The 19223-nt window shown below is 42.4% G+C and overlaps 1 pseudogene; it reads right to left on the bottom strand.

Annotated features, from left to right (window-relative positions):
• Positions 1-15935: 15935 nt before the first annotated feature.
• On the bottom strand, positions 15936-18740 carry LOC141167255 (uncharacterized; annotated as a pseudogene).
• Positions 18741-19223: the final 483 nt, after the last annotated feature.

Below are 19223 nucleotides of genomic sequence, written 5' to 3'. Positions count from 1 at the left end.
AATAAATATTACTATATACATTATTATATTATATAAATATATTATTTATGTATATATGGTTAAACTATGTACAGTAAGTATGTATCTATAATGTCTCCTCAATCTATATGTGTCTATATATCTATATCATCTATGTTTACCATATTAACAAATTAATATATGTATGTGTTTAGCTATGATGTATATACAGTCATATGAAAAAGTTTGGGCACCCCTATTAATCTTAAGCTTAATGTTTTATAAAAATTGGTGTTTTTGCAACAGCTATTTCAGTTTGATATATGTAATAACTGTTGGACACAGTAATGTTTCTGCCTTGAAATGAGGTTTATTGTGCTAACAGAAAATGTGCAATCTGCATTCAAACAAAATTTGACCGGTGCATAAGTATGGGCACCCTTATCATTTTCTTGTTTTAAATACTCCTGCCTACTTTTTACTGACTTACTAAAGCACTTTTTTTGGTTTTGTAACCTCATTGAGCTTTGAACTTTATAGCCAGGTGTATGCAATCATGAGAAAAGCTACTTAAAGTGGCCACTTGCAAGTTGTTCTCCTGTTTGAATCTCCTCTGAAGAGTGGCATCATGGGCTCCTCAAAACAACTGTCAAATGATCTGAAAACAAAGATTATTCAACATAGTTGTTCAGGGGAAGGATACAAAAAGCTGTCTCAGAGATTTAACCTGTCAGTTTCCACTGTGAGGAACATAGTAAGGAAATGGAAGAACATAGGGACAGTTCTTGTTAAGGCCAGAAGTGTCAGGACAAGAAAAACATCAGAAAGGCAGAGAAGAAGAATGGTGAGATCAGTCAAGGACAATCCTCAGACCACCTCCAGAGAGCTGCAGCATCAACTTGCTGCAGATGGTGTCACTGTGCATCGGTCAACTATACAACGCACTTTGCACAAGGAGAAGCTGTATGGGAGAGTGATGCGAAAGAAGCCGTTTCTGCAAGTACGCACAAACAGAGTCGGCTGAGGTATGCAAAAGCACATTGGAAGAAGCCTATTTCTTTTTGGAAGAAGGTCCTGTGGACTGATGAAACCAAGATTGAGTTGTTTGGTCATACAAAAAGGCGTTATGCATGGTGGCAAAAAAACACAGCATTCCAAGAAAAACACTTGCTACCCACAGTAAAATTTGGTGGAGGTTCCATCATGCTTTGGGGCTGTGTGGTCAATGCCGGCACTGGGAATCTTGTTAAAGTTGAGGGACGCATGGATTCCACTCAGTATCAGCAGATTCTTGGCAATAGTGTTCAAGAATCAGTGATAAAGTTGAAGTTACGCAGTGGATGGATCTTTCAGCAAGACAATGATCCAAAACACCGCTCCAAATCTACTCAGGCATTCATGCAGAGGAACAATTACAATGTTCTGGAATGGCCATCCCAGTCCCCAGACCTGAATATCATTGAACATCTGTGGGATCATTTGAAGAGGCTGTCCATGCTCGGCGACCATCAAACTTAACTGAACTGGAATTGTTTTGTAAAGAGGAATGGTCAAAAATACCTTCATCCAGGATCCAGGAACTCATTAAAAGCTACAGGAAGCGACTAGAGGCTGTTATTTTTGCAAAAGGAGGATCTACTAAATATTAATGTCACTTTTCTGGTGAGGTGCCCATACTTATGCACCTGTCAAATTTTGTTTGAATGCAGATTGCACATTTTCTGTTAGTACAATAAACCTCATTTCAAGGCAGAAACATTACTGTATCCAACAGTTATTACATATATCAAACTGAAATAGCTGTTGCAAAAACACCAATTTTTATAAAACATTAAGCTTAAGATTAATAGGGGTGCCCAAACTTTTTCATATGACTGTATGTACTAAAAATATAGAATTATTTAAAGTATATAATATCTATCATATATCTATGTATAATATATGTCTAAAATCTACAATTATTTAAGGTATAAATAGAGATATATATGAATATATATCTATGTAGCGATGTCTCTATCCACATGGATTAGAGCCAGAGAAGGAGATATGGTGAACAGCCATCCCACCCATCTCTTCAGCTGTTCACAAAAAACCCAGCCCAGTGAAAAGACAAATAAGTCTCTCAGCATCTTTGACACTGTAGTTACAAATATGGGTTTCCATCACCAACTGTTTAAAAGTTGATGATACATATCTCCCCTGTGATGACCTAAAATACTTCTATATTTATGTATTTACAACAAAATTAATGGTGCAAAATATATGTTATCTATATATATCAACAAGTGTATGTTCTACTATGTATTTATATATGTACACTGTGTGCAGAATTATTAGGCAAATAAGTATTTTGATCACATGCTACTTTTTATACATGTTATCCTACTCCAAGCTGCATAGGCTTGAGAGCCAACTACCAATTAAGTAAATCTGGTGATGTGCATCTCTGTAATGAGGAGGGGTGTTGACTAATGACTAGAGATGAGCGGTGTTCGACTCGAACTGTTTGCAAAACTCAAATTCGAGCTGTTTTGGGCGGTGTTCCAGTCGTTCGACGAACTCGAACGATTTGCAAAAAATTCGGCTGTTCGAGGTTATGTTTGATAACTGTTCATGCACCCAAAGCGTAACTGGATTTTTTCACAGTAATACTGTTAATCAATGTTAATAGACAGTTTCAGTGTAGAGTGGGCGGGGGGAAGGGCAGGGGATGGATCTCTGCAGAAATAATGCCGATCTCCATTTTTTTTTTCTTTCCCGCATTTACAGTGGGGCGGTGCAGTCTGTCAGCCTATCAGCAGCGCACACATGGAGGGAAGTGCTTTTTTTCACACAAGCAAGGACATGTGTCATTGGCTGTGTATGTCACATGTCCTTGCCCTATAAGACCCAGCCATTTTCCCCATCGCCACCATTTTCTCACTGCTGCAGCTGAATGTTAGACGACACCGCTGCTGCTGTGGGCGCTATACAGTATAACTGTGTGAACTGCAAGCGAATTTCCAGTTACATAGAGAGATAGGTTTGGGGAGCAGGGACTAGTTCTAATTGCAACCCTTTTGAGGGCTAGGTTACAGCAGTTCATAGCACTTTTTGCTAGGCAGGTCTGTGCCAGTGCTGTGCAAGTGTTTTTCACAGCATTTGGCGAAATGTAGCTCAGCCAATCCTTTTGGGCCAGAAGCAGTGTCTGTTAGTCATTGGAGTAGCCTATCTGAAGCAAGCTACACCACCTGTGTATGTAATACCAATTTTTTACTGCATCTAAGCCAGCCAATCCTTTTGGGCCTGTAGTAGTGTCTGGTAGTCAGTGGAGTAGCCCATCTGAAGCAAGCTACACCACCTGTGTATCTAATACCAATTTTTTACTGCATCTAAGCCAGCCAATCCTTTTGGGCCTAGTAGCAGTGTCTGTTAGTCAGCGGAGTAGCCCACCTGTGAAGGAAGGTACATCGCCTGTGTATCTAATTCTAATTTTTTATTGCATCTAACCCAGGAAATCCTTTTTGGCCCAATAGCAGTGTCTGGTAGTCAGTGGAGTAGCCCATCTGAAGCAAGCTACACCACCTGTGTATCTAATAACAATTTTTTACTGCATCTAACCCAGTAAATCCTTTTGGGCATAGTAGCAGTGTCTCGTAGTCAGCGGAGTAGCCCACCTATGAAGGAAGCTACACCGCCTGTGTATCTAATTCTAATTTTTTACTGCATCTAACCCAGGAAATCTTTTTGGGCCTAGTAGCAGTGTCTGGTAGTCAGTGGAGTAGCCCACCTGTGAAGGAAGCTACACTGCCAGTGTATCTAATTCTAATTTTTTACTGCATCTAACCCAGGAAATCTTTTTGGGCATAGTAGCAGTGTCTGGTAGTCAGTGGAGTAGCCTACCTGTGAAGGAAGCTACACCGCCTGTGTATCTAATTCTAATTTTTTACTGCATTTAGCCCAGGAAATCTTTTTGGGCCTAGTAGCAGTGTCTGGTAGTCAGCGGAGTAATCCATCTGTGAAGGAAGCTACACCGCCTGTGTATCTAATTCTAATTTTTTACTGCATCTAACCAAGGAAATCCTTTTGGGCCTAGTAGCAGTGTCTGGTAGTCAGTGGAGTAGCACATCTGAAGCAAGCTACACCACCTATGTATCTAATAACAATTTTTTACTGCATCTAACCCAGTAAATCCTTTTGGGCATAGTAGCAGTGTCTCATAGTCAGCGCAGTAGCCCAACTGTGAAGGAAGCTACACCGCCTGTGTATCTAATTCTAATTTTTTACTGCATCTAACCCAGGAAATCCTTTTGGGCCTAGTAGCAGTGTCTCGTAGTCATTGGAGTAGCCCAGCTGTGAAGCAAGCTAAACCGCCTGTGTATCTAATAAAATTGTTTTACTGCATCTAACCCAGCCAATCCTTTTGGGCTAGTACCACAGTTTGGCCACTCAGCTCTGCTCGGTTTCCATCCATCACTTTTTGTGCAAACAACTACAGAGTTGCCAGTTAGTTAACCACCAAAATGAGTGGCAAAAGGCCTGCTGCTGGTGGAAAGGGGAATAGGCGTGTTGGAAAGGGAAAAAAAGGTTGTGTCCGTGGGGTAGGTGGTAAATCAACAGTAACATCTGCAGAAGAAACACCATCTTCCAGCCGAACTAAGATGTCTACTTGTTTTCGTGGACAATGTGATATGATCCCTTTCTTCCGGACGGATGAGGCACAAAAACAACAGGTGCTTCAACGGATATCAAGTGCTCCTTCAAGTGGGCTCTCCTCCACCTCATCTTCAACATCACAAATACTCCAGTCCTCAGAGATGTCACCCCAATCGCACTTGCTTCTTCACAGCTCCCAAGTCTCCAGCTGCCCATCTGAGTATGGGGTAACACAGTTGGTTGAGTCTGCAGAGCTGTTTACTCATACTATAGCCTGGGAATCAGAGGTCTGCTCCAAAGCTTCAGTGTCTGCTAGTCAGCATAGTAACCCAGCTGTGAAGCAAGCTACACCGCCTGTGTATCTAATAACAATTTTTTACTGCATCTAACCCAGCCAATCATTTTGGGCTAGTAGCAGTGTCTTGTAGTCAGTGGAGTAGCCCATCTGAAGCAAGCTACACCACCTGTGTATCTAATAACAATTTTTTAGTGCATCTAACCCAGGAAATCCTTTTGGGCTAGTAGCAGTGTCTCGTAGTCAGCGGAGTAGCCCATCTGAAGCAAACTACACCGCCTTTGTATCTAATAACATTTTTTAACTGCATCTAGCCCAGGCAATACTTTGGGCCTAGTAGCAGTGTCTGCTAGTCAGTGGAGTAGCCCAGCTGTTAAGCAAGCTACACCGCCTGTAGATCTAATTACAAATTTTTAACTGCATCTAGCCCAGACAATACTTTGGGCCTAGTAGCAGTGTCTGCTAGTCAGCGCAGTAGCCCAGATGTTAAGCAAGCTACACCGCCCGTAGATCTAATTACAAATTTTTAAATGCATCTTGCCCAGGCAATACTTTGGGCCTAGTAGCAGTGTTTGCTAGTCAGCGGAGTAGCCGAGCTGTTAAGCAAGCTACACCACCTGTGCCTTGGACACTTAATTTTTTCAAAGGAAATGCTTCGGGCCCCCGGGACACTCAGTCAAGAGCACCGGGGAGGCGCCCCAAGGCAAAGAGGCTGGAACTGGCGGTAGCACGCCTTGCGGCGGACCGCGAAGCTCGATCCTTATAAAAGCTTTTTAACTGCAGCATCTTTAGTAGAGATGAGCGGTGTTCGACTAGAACGGTTCGCCAATCTCAAATTCGAGCTGTTTTGGGCGGTGTTCGAGTTGTTCGACGAACCCGAACGATTTGCAAAAAATTCGGCTGTTCGAGGTTATGTTCGATAACTGTTCGTGCACCAAAAGCGTGTCCTGCATGTCTGGCGCTATTTAGAGCGCCAATCATGCAGGGATTGTCTGCCACTCACTGTAATGCCACAGCCATGGTGGTTGTGGCATTACAGTGATTGCCCAAATCGATGGGAACAGTGCTCACAGTGAAACATGAAAAGCCGGCAATTCAGCAGCGGCATACACCGGTACCCGACAATTTAGAACCGAAAGAATAGAGCTTCACACATAGATTAGATAGATAGAAACATGTCAGTCACACATATAAGAAGCACAGTGACAGTGTTGCTTACTGTACTTGTCATTTAGTGTAAAGGATTTATCAAAAAAAATAATAGTGTTTTCATGCACCGTCTCTTTAAAAAAGCCGGCTGGCAATTCAGCATCTGTACCCGACAATTTAGAATAGAAGGAATAGAGAATCACACATAGATTAGATAGATAGAAACATGTCAGCCACATATATACGAAGTACAGTGACAGTGTTGCTTACTGTACTTGTCATTTAGTGTAAAGGATTTATTAAAAAATATAATAGTGTTTTCGTGCACCGTCTCTTTAAAAAAGCCGGCCGGCAATTCAGCAGCGGTACCCGACAATTTATAACAGACAGAATAGAGCTTCACACATAGATTAGATAGATAGAAACATGTCAGTCACATATATATGAAGTACTGTGACAGTGTTGCTTACTGTACTTGTCATTTACTGCAAAGGATTTATTAAAAAAAATAATAGTGTTTTCATGCACCGTCTCTTTAAAAAAGCCGGCCGGCAATTCAGCATCTGTACCCGACAATTTATAACAGAAAGAATAGAGATTCACACATAGATTAGGTAGATAGAAACATGTCAGTCACATATATATGAAGTACTGTGACAGTGTTCATTACTGTACTTGTCATTTACTGCAAAGGATTTATTAAAAAAAATAATAGTGTTTTCATGCACCGTCTCTTTAAAAAAGCCGGCCGGCAATTCAGCATCTGTACCCGACAATTTATAACAGACAGAATAGAGCTTCACACATAGATTAGATAGATAGAAACATGTCAGTCACATATATAATAAGTACAGTGACAGTGTTGGTTACTGTACTTGTCATTTAGTATTAAAATAAAGGATTTATTATTAAAAAAAATTGGCGTGGGGTTCCCCGTAATTTTAGTCTCTAGCGGAGGTTAAGCAGACAGCTGGGGCAGATGTTTGAAGCCTGGGAAGGGGGTAATACCCACGGAGCTTCCCAGGCTACTAATATCAGCCCCCAGCTGAATACCTAGCCTTTACTAGCTATTAAAATGGAGGACCCCCCCCAAAAAAAATGACGTGGGGTCCCCCTAATTTAATAGCTAGCAAAGGCTAGGCAGACAGCTGGGGGCTGATATTAATAGCCCAGGAAGGGAGCCATGAATATTGGCCCCCTCCCAGGCTAGAAACACCAGCCGTCAGCCGCCCCAGAAATGGCGCATCCATAGGATGCGCCAATTCTGGCACTTAGCCTCGCTCTTCCACGCTGCCCTGGTGCGGTGGCAGGGGGTAATAGGGTTGGGGTTGATGTCAGCTTATAATGCCAGCTGACATCAAGCCCAGGTTAGTAATGGAGAGGCGTCTATAAGACACCCCCATTACTAACCCCATAGTCAAAGTTAAAAGAAAACACAAACACCCAGAATAAAGTCCTTTAATTGAAATAAAGACACATTCCTTTATTGTTCTAAATTAAACCATACTTACCGTCACGCCCATTCCAGCTGAAGCCAACGATCTCCTGCAATAAAAGAAAAATAATAAAGCAACCTCATCCTTACCTTTCCATGGTTCCCACGACAGCTTCAGCTCTGCTACATCGAGATAACAGGCTGGACCGCAGCAGAACGCTGCCATCCAGCCTGTCATCACGCAGACACTGAGAAGCGCAGGCATGCTTGCGCTCTGCAGTGTCTGGCTGTGACGGCATAAAGATGAGACGAGTTCATGTCCAATGAACACGGCGCAGCTCATGCACGTCACTGACAGCGTGGGAGAATTCTCCTGCACTCAGCACTTCAGCGTGAGAATTCTCTCACGCTGTCAGTGACGTGCATGAGGTCAGCTGAGTTCATTGGACATGAATGAGCTCACCTCATGCACGTCACTGACAGCGTGGGAGAATTCTCACGCTGTAGCGCTGAGTGCAGGAGAATTTTCCCACGCTGTCAGTGACGTGCATGAGGTGAGCTGAGATCATTGGACATGAATGAGCTCACCTCATGCACGTCACTGACAGCGTGGGAAAATTCTCCTGCACTCAGCGCTTCAGCGTGAGAATTTTCCCACGCTGTCAGTGACGTGCATGAGGTGAGCTCATTCATGTCCAATGAACTCAGCTGACCTCATGTACGTCACTGACAGCATGGGAGAATTTTCACGCTGAAGTGCTGAGTGCAGGAGAATTCTCCCACGCTGTCAGTGACGTGCATGAGGTGCGCCGAGTTCATTGGACATGAGCTTGTCTCATCTTTATGCCGTCACAGCGAGACACTGAGGAGCGCAAGCATGCCTGCGCTTCTGAGTGTCCGCGGGATGACAGGCTGGATGGCAGCTTTCTGCTGCGGTCCAGCCTGTCATCTCGATGTAGCAGAGCTGAAGCTGTCGTGGGAACCATGGAAAGGTAAGGATGAGGTTGCTTAATTATTTTACTTTTATTGCAGAAGACATTGGCTTCAGCTGGAATGGGCGTGACGGTAAGTATGGTTTAATTTAGAGCAATAAAGAATTGTGTGTTTATTTCAATTAAAGGACTTTATTCTGGGTGTTGTGTTTTTTTAAATACTTTACTAGAAATTCATGGTGGTCATGTCTAATATTGGCGTGACCCCATGAATTTCGGGCTTAGGGCCAGCTGATAATGCCAAGCTGGCCTTAACCCCTTTATTACCCAGTGAGCCACCGCACCAGGGCCCTGGATGAGTTGGGTACAGCGCCAGAAGATGGCGCTTCTATGAACGCGCCATTTTCTGGGGCGGCTGCGGACTGCAATTTGCAGCGGGTGGGGCCCAGAAAGCTTGGGCCTCCCTGCGCTGCGGATTCCAGCTCCCAGCTGCCTAGTTGTACCTGGCTGGGCACAAAAATAGGGCGAAGCCCCACGCATTTTTTTTTTAAATTATTTCATGAAATTCATGGAATAATTAAGAAAAAAAGGGCTTCCCTATATTGTTGTGTCCAACCAGGTACAAATAGGCAGCTGGTGGTTGGGGGCAGCCCGTCCCTGCCTGCTGTACCTGGCTGGACACAAATATAGTGCGAAGCCCCACGTCAATTTTTTTTTAATTATTTCATGAAATAATTTTTTTAAAAAAGGGCTTCCCTATATTGTTGTGTCCGGCCAGGTACAAATAGGCAGCTGGTGGTTGGGGGCAGCCCGTTCCTGCCTGCTGTACCTGACTGGACACAAATATAGGGCGAAGCCCCACGTCAATTTTTTTTAAATTATTTCAGGAAATTCATGAAATAATGAAAAAAAAATTGATGTGGGGCTTCGCCCTATATTTGTGTCCAGTCAGGTACAGCAGGCAGGAACGGGCTGCTCCCAACCACCAGCTGCCTATTTGTACCTAGCCGGACACAACAATATAGGGAAGCCCTTTTTTTCTTAATTATTCCATGAATTTCATGAATTTAAAAAAAAAATACGTGGAGCTTCGCCCTATTTTTGTGTCCAGCCAGGTACAACTAGGCAGCTGGGGGCTGGAATCTGCAGCGCAGGGAGGCCCAAGCTTTCTGGGCCCCACCCGCTGCAAATTGCAGTCCGCAGCCGCCCCGGAAAATGGCGCGTTCATAGAAGCGCCATCTTCTGGCGCTGTACCCAACTCATCCAGGGCCCTGGTGCGGTGGCTCACTGGGTAATAAAGGGGTTAAGCCCAGCATGGCATATCAGCTGGCCCTAAGCCCGAAATTCATGGGGTCACGCCAATATTAGACATGACCACCATGAATTTCTAGTAAAGTATTTAAAAAAAACACAAACACCCAGAAAAAAGTCCTTTAATTGAAATAAACACACAATTCTTTATTGTTCTAAATTAAACCATACTTACCGCCACGCCCATTCCAGCTGAAGCCAATGATCTCCTGCAATAAAAGTAAAATAATAAAGCAACATCATCCTTACCTTTCCATGGCTCCCACGACAGCTTCAGCTCTGCTACATCGAGATGACAGGCTGGACCGCAGCAGAACGCTGCCATCCAGCCTGTCATCCCGCAGACACTGAGAAGCGCAGGCTTGCTTGCGCTACTCAGTGTCTGGCTGTGACGGCATCCAGATGAGCCGAGGTCATGTCCAATGAACTCGGCTCACCTCATGCACGTCACTGACAGCGTGGGAAAATTCTCACGCTGAAGCGATGAGTGCAGGAGAATTTTCCCACGCTGTCAGTGACGTACATGAGGTGAGCCGAGTTCATTGTCGGCTCATCTGGATGCCGTCACAGTCAGACACTGAGGAGCGCAAGCATGCCTGCGCTTCTCAGTGTCTGCGGGATGACAGGCTGGATGGCAGCGTTCTGCTGCGGTCCAGCCTGTCATCTCGATGTAGCAGAGCTGAAGCTGTCCTGGGAACCATGGAAAGGTAAGGATGAGGTTGCTTTATTATTTTTCTTTTATTGCAGGAGATCGTTGGCTTCAGCTGGAATGGGCGTGATGGTAAGTATGGTTTAATTTAGAACAATAAAGAATTGTGTCTTTATTTCAATTAAAGGACTTTATTCTGGGTGTTTGTGTTTTTTTTTTAACTTTGACTATGGGGTTAGTAATGGGGGTGTCTTATAGACGCCTCTCCATTACTAACCTGGGCTTGATGTCAGCTGGCATTATAAGCTGACATCAACCCCAACCCTATTAACCCCTGCCACCGCACCAGGGCAGCGTGGAAGAGCGAGGCTAAGTGCCAGAATTGGCGCATCCTATGGATGCGCCATTTCTGGGGTGGCTGACGGCTGGTGTTTCTAGCCTGGGAGGGGGCCAATATTCATGGCTCCCTTCCTGGGCTATTAATATCAGCCCCCAGCTGTCTGCCTTGCCTTTGCTAGCTATTAAATTAGGGGGGACCCCAAGTCATTTTTTTGGGGGGGGTCCTCCATTTTAATAGCTAGTAAAGGCTAGGTATTCAGCTGGGGGCTGATATTAGTAGCCTGGGAAGCTCCGTGGGTATTACCCCCTTCCCAGGCTTCAAACATCTGCCCCAGCTGTCTACTTAACCTCCGCTAGAGACTAAAATTACGGGGAACCCCACGCCAATTTTTTTTAATAATAAATCCTTTATTTTAATACTAAATGACAAGTACAGTAACCAACACTGTCACTGTACTTATTATATATGTGACTGACATGTTTCTATCTATCTAATCTATGTGTGAAGCTCTATTCTGTCTGTTATAAATTGTCGGGTACAGATGCTGAATTGCCGGCCGGCTTTTTCAAAGAGACGGTGCATGAAAACACTATTATTTTTTTTAATAAATCCTTTGCAGTAAATGACAAGTACAGTAAGCAACACTGTCACAGTACTTCATATATATGTGACTGACATGTTTCTATCTATCTAATCTATGTGTGAAGCTCTATTCTGTCTGTTATAAATTGTCGGGTACCGCTGCTGAATTGCCGGCCGGCTTTTTTAAAGAGACAGTGCACGAAAACACTATTATATTTTTTAATAAATCCTTTACACTAAATGACAAGTACAGTAAGCAACACTGTCACTGTACTTCGTATATATGTGGCTGACATGTTTCTATCTATCTAATCTATGTGTGATTCTCTATTCCTTCTATTCTAAATTGTCGGGTACAGATGCTGAATTGCCAGCCGGCTTTTTTAAAGAGACGGTGCATGAAAACACTATTATTTTTTTTAATAAATCCTTTGCAGTAAATGACAAGTACAGTAAGCAACACTGTCACAGTACTTCATATATATGTGACTGACATGTTTCTATCTATCTAATCTATGTGTGAAGCTCTATTCTGTCTGTTATAAATTGTCGGGTACAGATGCTGAATTGCCGGCCGGCTTTTTTAAAGAGATGGTGCATGAAAACACTATTATTTTTTTTAATAAATCCTTTGCAGTAAATGACAAGTACAGTAAGCAACACTGTCACAGTACTTCATATATATGTGACTGACATGTTTCTATCTATCTAATCTATGTGTGAAGCTCTATTCTGTCTGTTATAAATTGTCGGGTACCGCTGCTGAATTGCCGGCCGGCTTTTTTAAAGAGACGGTGCACGAAAACACTATTATATTTTTTAATAAATCCTTTACACTAAATGACAAGTACAGTAAGCAACACTGTCACTGTACTTCATATATATGTGACTGACATGTTTCTATCTATCTAATTTATGTGTGATGCTCTATTCCTTCATGTCTATATTGTCGGGTACCGGTGAATGCCGCTGCTGAATTGCTGGCCGGCTTTTTTAAAGAAAGCATCTTCTGAGCAGTTTGTCAGCTTTTGGACACCTTTGAAGGTGTTTTCTATGTGTTGCTATGTGTTTTTGTTTGCCTGCCATTGGTTTTAACGGTGTTCGACGGTGTTCTAAGGTGTTCGATGAACAGTTCGACGAACAGTTCCTCGAACATCCCGGTGTTCGACGAACCGAACCGAACCCGAACACTACGGGGGTGGCTCAACACTAGTTCCTATGTGTTTTTGTTTGCCTGCCATTGGTTTTAACGGTGTTCGACGGTGTTCTAAGGTGTTCGACGAACAGTTCGACGAACAGTTCCTCGAACATCCCGGTGTTCGACGAACCGAACCGAACCCGAACACTACGGGGGTGGCTCAACACTAATCTTTAGTGGACTCTACTGGAGCTGGAATTACAGCGGTTGCTGGCACCAGACTTGCCCTCCAATAGATCCTTGTAAAAGGATTTAAAGTGTACACATTCAAATTACAGAGCCAATTTAAATTACAGAGCTTAGACCAGCCTCCACCGCAGGGGGTCTCGACCCACCAGTGGACAGGCACCAGTATTGGGAGAGGGGGGCTGGTCGTCAGGGTCCACCGCGGCTCTGGCACAAACCCAGTGATACGGAGGTCACACGGGCAGGAACGGCCGGGCCGTGTCGGCTTCGCACTCCAGCATAGTCCCTCTGCCCACTCGCGCCCATAACCTCAAAGGGATGCGCAAGCGGCTTTTCTTCCCAGGGCTGTTCCCCGCCCAGCAGGAACGTGGGGGAGCTCAGGTCGGCCTTCCACCGTACTCTCTTCCCTCCCTTGCCCTCTTTTCTTCTTCCGTTCTCCATCTAACCCCTCGGCTCTGTGGTGTCCGCTCTCCCTCCAGCTCTCTCATTCTCACAGGTGGACTACCACGTGTATTCACACTGTGGCGAATCTTTTGGGCCCAGGCATAAGAAGTCATCGAGGTAATGGATAATATGTGCCCCCTTAAAAACATCCATGATGACCCATTCGAGGAAGCAACTAAACGCCTCAAATAGTGAGCAGGATATGGAGCACCCCATGGGCAAACAGCGATCTATATAGTATTCTCCTTCCCAGAAGCAGCCCAATAGGCAGACATTATTCGGAGGCACAAGTAGTCAGTAACCGGAACGCCCCCTCAATGTCTGTTTTGGCCATTAGGGTGCCCCTTCCCAACATCTTGACCCGCCTGATTGCCTTGTCAAAGGAGGTACAGTATATACTACTGTACTTGATTCCGCGTCGATGTTGTCGTTTACTGACCTGCCCCTTGGATATGACAAATGGTGGATTAGTCCGAATGTATTGGGTTCCGATTTTGGCACGACTCCCAATGGGGATACCACTACGTCTTGTAAGGAAAGTGTTCTGAATGGAACCGCGATTCTACCTAAAGATATTTCTTTTTTTAATTTTCTTGTCATGACGTCTGGGTGTTGGTAGGCTGATTTTAGATTTTTACTCCAGCCTTTCTTGATTTTAGAAGGGCATGACATGCCTATATCTGTGTCTCCTCCTCCTTTTACTCCTCCACCTCTTTTATTTTCACATGACTACATGGACTTGTCACTTTTCCATGTTTTAGTTGTGTCTTCTGAGCAGTTTGTCAGCTTTTTGACACCTTTTGAAGGTGTTTTCTATGTGTTTTCTATCTGTTTCTATGTGTTTTTGTTTGCCTGCCATTGGTTTCGACGGTGTTCGACAGTGTTCGACGGTGTTCGACAAACCGTTAACGAACCATTCACTGAAAATGCTGGTGTTCGATGAACCGAACCCGAACACTACAGAGGTGGTTCAACACTACTAATGACATCAACACCCTATATAAGGTGTGCTTAATTATTAGGCAACTTCCTTTCCTTTGGCAAAATGGGTCAGAAGAGAGATTTGACGGGCTCTGAAAAGTCCAAAATTGTGAGATGTCTTGCAGAGGGATGCAGCAGTTTTTTAATTTCAAAACTTTTGAAGCGTAATCACCGAACAATCAAGCGTTTCATGGCAAATAGCCAACATGGTCGCAAGAAGCGTGTTGGCCAAAAAAGGCGCAAAATAACTGCCCATGAATTGAGGAAAATCAAGCGTGAAGCTGCCAAGATGCCATTTGCCACCAGTTTTGACATATTTCAGAGCTGCAACATTACTGGAGTATCAAAAAGCACAAGGTGTGCGATACTCAGGGACATGGCCAAGGTAAGGAAGGCTGAAAAACTACCACCTTCGAACAATAAACATAAGATAAAACGTCAAGAATGGGCCAAGGAATATCTTAAGACTGATTTTTCAAAGGTATTATGGACTGATGAAATGAGAGTGACTCTTGATGTGCCAGATGGATGGGCCAGAGGCTGGATCAGTAAAGGGCAGAGAGCTCCACTCCGACTCAGACGCCAGCGAGGTGGAGGTGGGGTACTGGTATGGGCTGGTATCATCAAAGATGAACTTGTGGGACCTTTTCGGGTTGAGGATGGAGTGAAGCTCAATTCTCAGACCTGCTGCCAGTTTCTGGAAGACAACTTCTTCAAGCAGTGGTACAAGAAGAAGTTGGTATCGTTCAAGAAAAACATGATTTCATTGCAGCACAATGCTCCATCACATGCATCCAACTACTCCACAGCGTGGCTGGCCAGTGAAAGGTCTAAAAGAAGAAAAAATAATGACATGGCCCCCTTGTTCACCTGATCTGAACCCCATAAAGGAACCTGTGGTCCATCATAAAATGTGAGATCTACAGGGAGGGAAAACAGTACACCTCTCGGAACAGTGTCTGGGAGACTGTGGTGGCTGCTGCATGCAATGTTGATTGAAAACAGATCAAGCAACTGACAGAATCTATGGATGGAAGGCTGTTAAGTGTCATCATAAAGAAAGGTGGCTATATTGATCACTAATTTTTTTGTTTTTTGTTTTTGCATGTCAGAAATGTTTATTTCTAAATTTTGTGCACTGATATTGGTTTACCTGGTGAAAATAAAAAAGTGAGATGGGATTATATTTGGGTTTTATTAAGTTGCCTAATAATTCTGCACAGTAATAGTTACCTGCAAAAACAGATATCCTCCTAAGATAGCCAAATCTAAAAAAAACTCACTTTTGGGTTGATTGAGAACATAGTTGTTGATCAATAATAAAAATAATCCTCTAAAATATAACTTGCCTAATAATTCTGCACACAGTGTATATAGATACATAGAAATGTATCTAATATGTATCTATACATATGTATGTATCTAAGGCATATTAATATGTGTTCAAAAAGTAAATCACTGTTGATGTGATATAATACAATGTACATGTTATTGAGATTACTAAAGACCTAAATTAATTTAAAAGATTTTTATAAACTACATTTTAAGTGAACACTTTATCACTACCATGTAACAACTGTCCTTGTAGTGGTGTATCTAAAATCTTGACTTTGACAATGGGGCGTTGCTTGACTCTGGAAAAAGCAACATATAGCAGCCCATGGCCAAAGGCTGGTTGAGGTAGATAAATACCCACTCTATTTAGGGTCTGTCCTTGTGCCTTGTTAATTGTCATTACGAAAGCTGGCTTAACAGGAAACGGTCGTAGTTTGAATGGTAACCCAGTTTCAGATGGACACAAATCAATGCGTGGAATAAAAACAAAGTCTCCTTCAGCTGATCATGTGATGACTTTTGCATGTATGATATGTGGATTTAAGGATGTTACAATGAGCCGAGTTCCGTTACATAATCCTTTTTTTGCATTCAGGTTTCGCAGTAGCATGACAATTGCTCCTATTTTTAGTTGTAGGCGATGTGGTGGCATTCCAGATGGTGTCAGAGAATGTAAAAATTCGACTGGGTAATGTTCAGTTTCATAAGCATCATCCGCATCCACAGAATCATCACTTGTATATAAGACATATTGGCCACTCAATCGGACCATAATTTGAGAATTGAGAAATTCAACATCTTCATTTTTTGGACACAATATTGCATGTGATGCAGCATACAAAACACTTTCAGTGTCATTAACATTAATATGAATGTTTGTGCCAAATATGTCTGTGGTTAAACAGGCAGAGGACAGCATGTCTGAAGGAATTTCAATAACATCCTCTCCAAGATTGTATTCGTTTGAGAGCTGACCATTGCCTAGTTTAAGTAACCAAGTGCTGTATTCTGGATCCCTGGATCTCGTGTTGTTGAATAGCGGGAGTCTTGTGAAGTGTTTCCAGAGTTGACAATATTTAAGACAACAATCCACAATTTCAGTTCTGGTGGCATGTGTAAGTACAGGAAGGCATTGGTGGAAATCTCCAAGTATGAAAACTTTAGCACATTATTTTTGTCATCAACATGTATTGTCATGACATCACGTAGAAGTATATCAATGACATTCAAAGAATGTTTTTGTGCCATTGTACACTCATCAAGTATAAAAAGTGTAGCATTTTTTAACTTGTTGGCAGCGTTAGTGTCAGTTTTAATCCTGGAAACTGATGTTTCATTAATTGGAATTGGAATGCCATACAGAGAGTGCATAGTTCGTCCTCCTGGTAGCAAGTTTGCAGCTATTCCTGTAGTGGCGGCAGGTGAGACCACATGTCCTTGTCCTCTGACATAATGTATAAGTAGATGGCATAAGTAGGTTTTTCCACTGCCACCTGGACCATCAATAAATAAACACTTAAGTGTCGATGTGTTGTCTTGTAGAGCATCCACAATGGCATTGAAAGCCAACAGTTGCTCAGGATTAAGAGTTTTTTTCATCTCAGTAGCTGCAGCTAGTTCATAGTCTTTATCATAGTCTTCTTGAGGCTGGTGTATGTTTGTTGCAGGCCGTGGTAAATTAAAATCCAAATAAGACTTGCCATGTATTATTAGCACATCTTGAACATCTTTCATAGCATAGCTTTCACAATTGATACACAGTTCACTGTTGTTGTGGTATCGGTAACGGTAGTCTTGTATGAAATGTTGCTTAAATTCCTTCCACAATTCTATTGGATTTGTAGGTGTTCCAAAAATACAGATGTAAGCGAACATCTCCCGAAGTTGTGTAGGCATGTTCAGAACAGTTGCATCTAGTATAGTATTTCTCCAGACACTATCATCTATTAATAATCCAAGTGCTAAGGCAGAATCTCGAAAGGTTTCATGTGTAATACCATTGACAGATTTAAGGTCCTGAAAACTTGTTACTCCTTTTACATGTAATAACAACAAACATAAATAATAGCGTTCTTGTTCTTTCACACTAACTGTATACATTCTTCCTATTACAGTGTGGCCTCTTTTCTTTCTGTGTTCCCATATGCCATGTTTCCAAATGTAGTGTTCTGGAATGTCTCTGTAATAATATTGATATGCATTAGGGTCAATCTTATTAAGGTTAAAGTACGCCATGAGTGTTGAATTTTGAAGTAGTTTTTGTTGTATGTTGTCAATGGGCTCATCTTGATGAAAATATAGTGCCTGAGAGTTAGGTAGATGTACTGCAAGGTGAATAATTGCATGAGATTGTCTATGCATAGGAAAAGCAAAGTTTCTCCATGCAGCTTCGGGTGTACTGACATATCGTGAATCAACAAATTGATTTGTTTCATCATGTTGGAGTTGTGTTTGAGCTATTTCAATATTAGCCTTGTCATGTCCTTTATATACATATTTAAACAAATACTTGACACTTTGGATGCTAGCACAAATTTCCACATTAATATGGCAGTTGTATTTTTTTAGCAAATATGGGTTATATGGCACAACCCATGAATTGTCAATTGTTTTAGAATTATGTTGATATGTAGTGCCAATGTTTCTGCGGTAAATTGGATAGCCATCCATTTCTTTAGAGGTATTTTGTTGACATTTTTTTGGAATTCCTTTGGTGCAGGGTCCATGATCCATACATGGACAGTTAGGATTAGCTTCACCACAGTGACGGTGAATCGTGTTTGTCAGAACAATGTTGTGGAGCTGAGCGTATGTTGTCTTGTCAGGAATTTCAGCCCACACAATATTGTCTATGTCTTCTTCAGTTCTGATTTTCGAATTTTTGACAAGTATGATTAAAATATGTGCATGTGGCAAGCCACGCTATTGAAACTCGATGACATGCACAATAGCACAGACGTGTCCAAATAATCCATTGTTGATGTCAGGTAACAGGGATTCAAGTTTAATTTTAAAGACCCTTGCAACTAAGTCTGGGCGATGTTCAACACATTGCCACTGTTGTAAATTTTCAGTAATTTCCCTCCACTTTGGATTACATGTCAAGGTGACAAAGAGATCAGGGCGACCATATTTGGTAACAATAGCCATAGCATCCTGATACCGCTGCTGCATGTTTCGTGCACTGCCTTCGAAGGATGATGGTAAAATAACAGTTTTTTCCAATGGGGATGCCCTTTTCAATAGATTTGTTGAGTAAATGTTCTTGTAGCAAGCAATAATCTTCTACTTTTAGATCTTTTTGATACATTCAAATGTAATGTAGTCTATTAGCTTCGATTTTGACATATGCATCAACCAAATATTGTTGTGTTAGTTTACTTCCATTTAGTAGTGGATTAAAATCCTTTCTTACTGATAAAACATACTGTAGCTGTATAACTGTAGTTGAGTAATACTTCGTTTACTATCTCCTTGGTGTTTTAGAGCGTCATGCCAGCCTTGCTCTCCATAAGGGAAAAAGATAGGAAACATCAGAGCATCTAAATTACTATGCAGAATACTGATTCCTTGTGTTTTTGGAGCCAGATGGTTTTGTGGATCAGGTTTTAAATGAAGTAAGATGTCTCTAAGGAAGGGAGGCTCACCATCATCATTCTGAAAGACAACTGCCACTTCTCTCACAGTTGGTTTATTGTATCGTCTGTGATCTTGAGTCCGATCTTGCTTAATAGCCATTGTGATGTTTGGCATGACAGTTGCATTTTGTAGAGCTTTGACTGTCTCTTGTTCT

This window comes from Phyllobates terribilis, unplaced genomic scaffold (assembly GCF_046119375.1).
Source record: "Phyllobates terribilis strain yellow unplaced genomic scaffold, ASM4611937v1 Scaffold_11__3_contigs__length_659146591, whole genome shotgun sequence".
NCBI classification, from domain to species: domain Eukaryota; kingdom Metazoa; phylum Chordata; class Amphibia; order Anura; family Dendrobatidae; genus Phyllobates; species Phyllobates terribilis.
The sequence above is the reverse complement of the archived record's forward strand: the minus strand, read 5'-3'. Positions and strand labels throughout refer to the sequence as shown.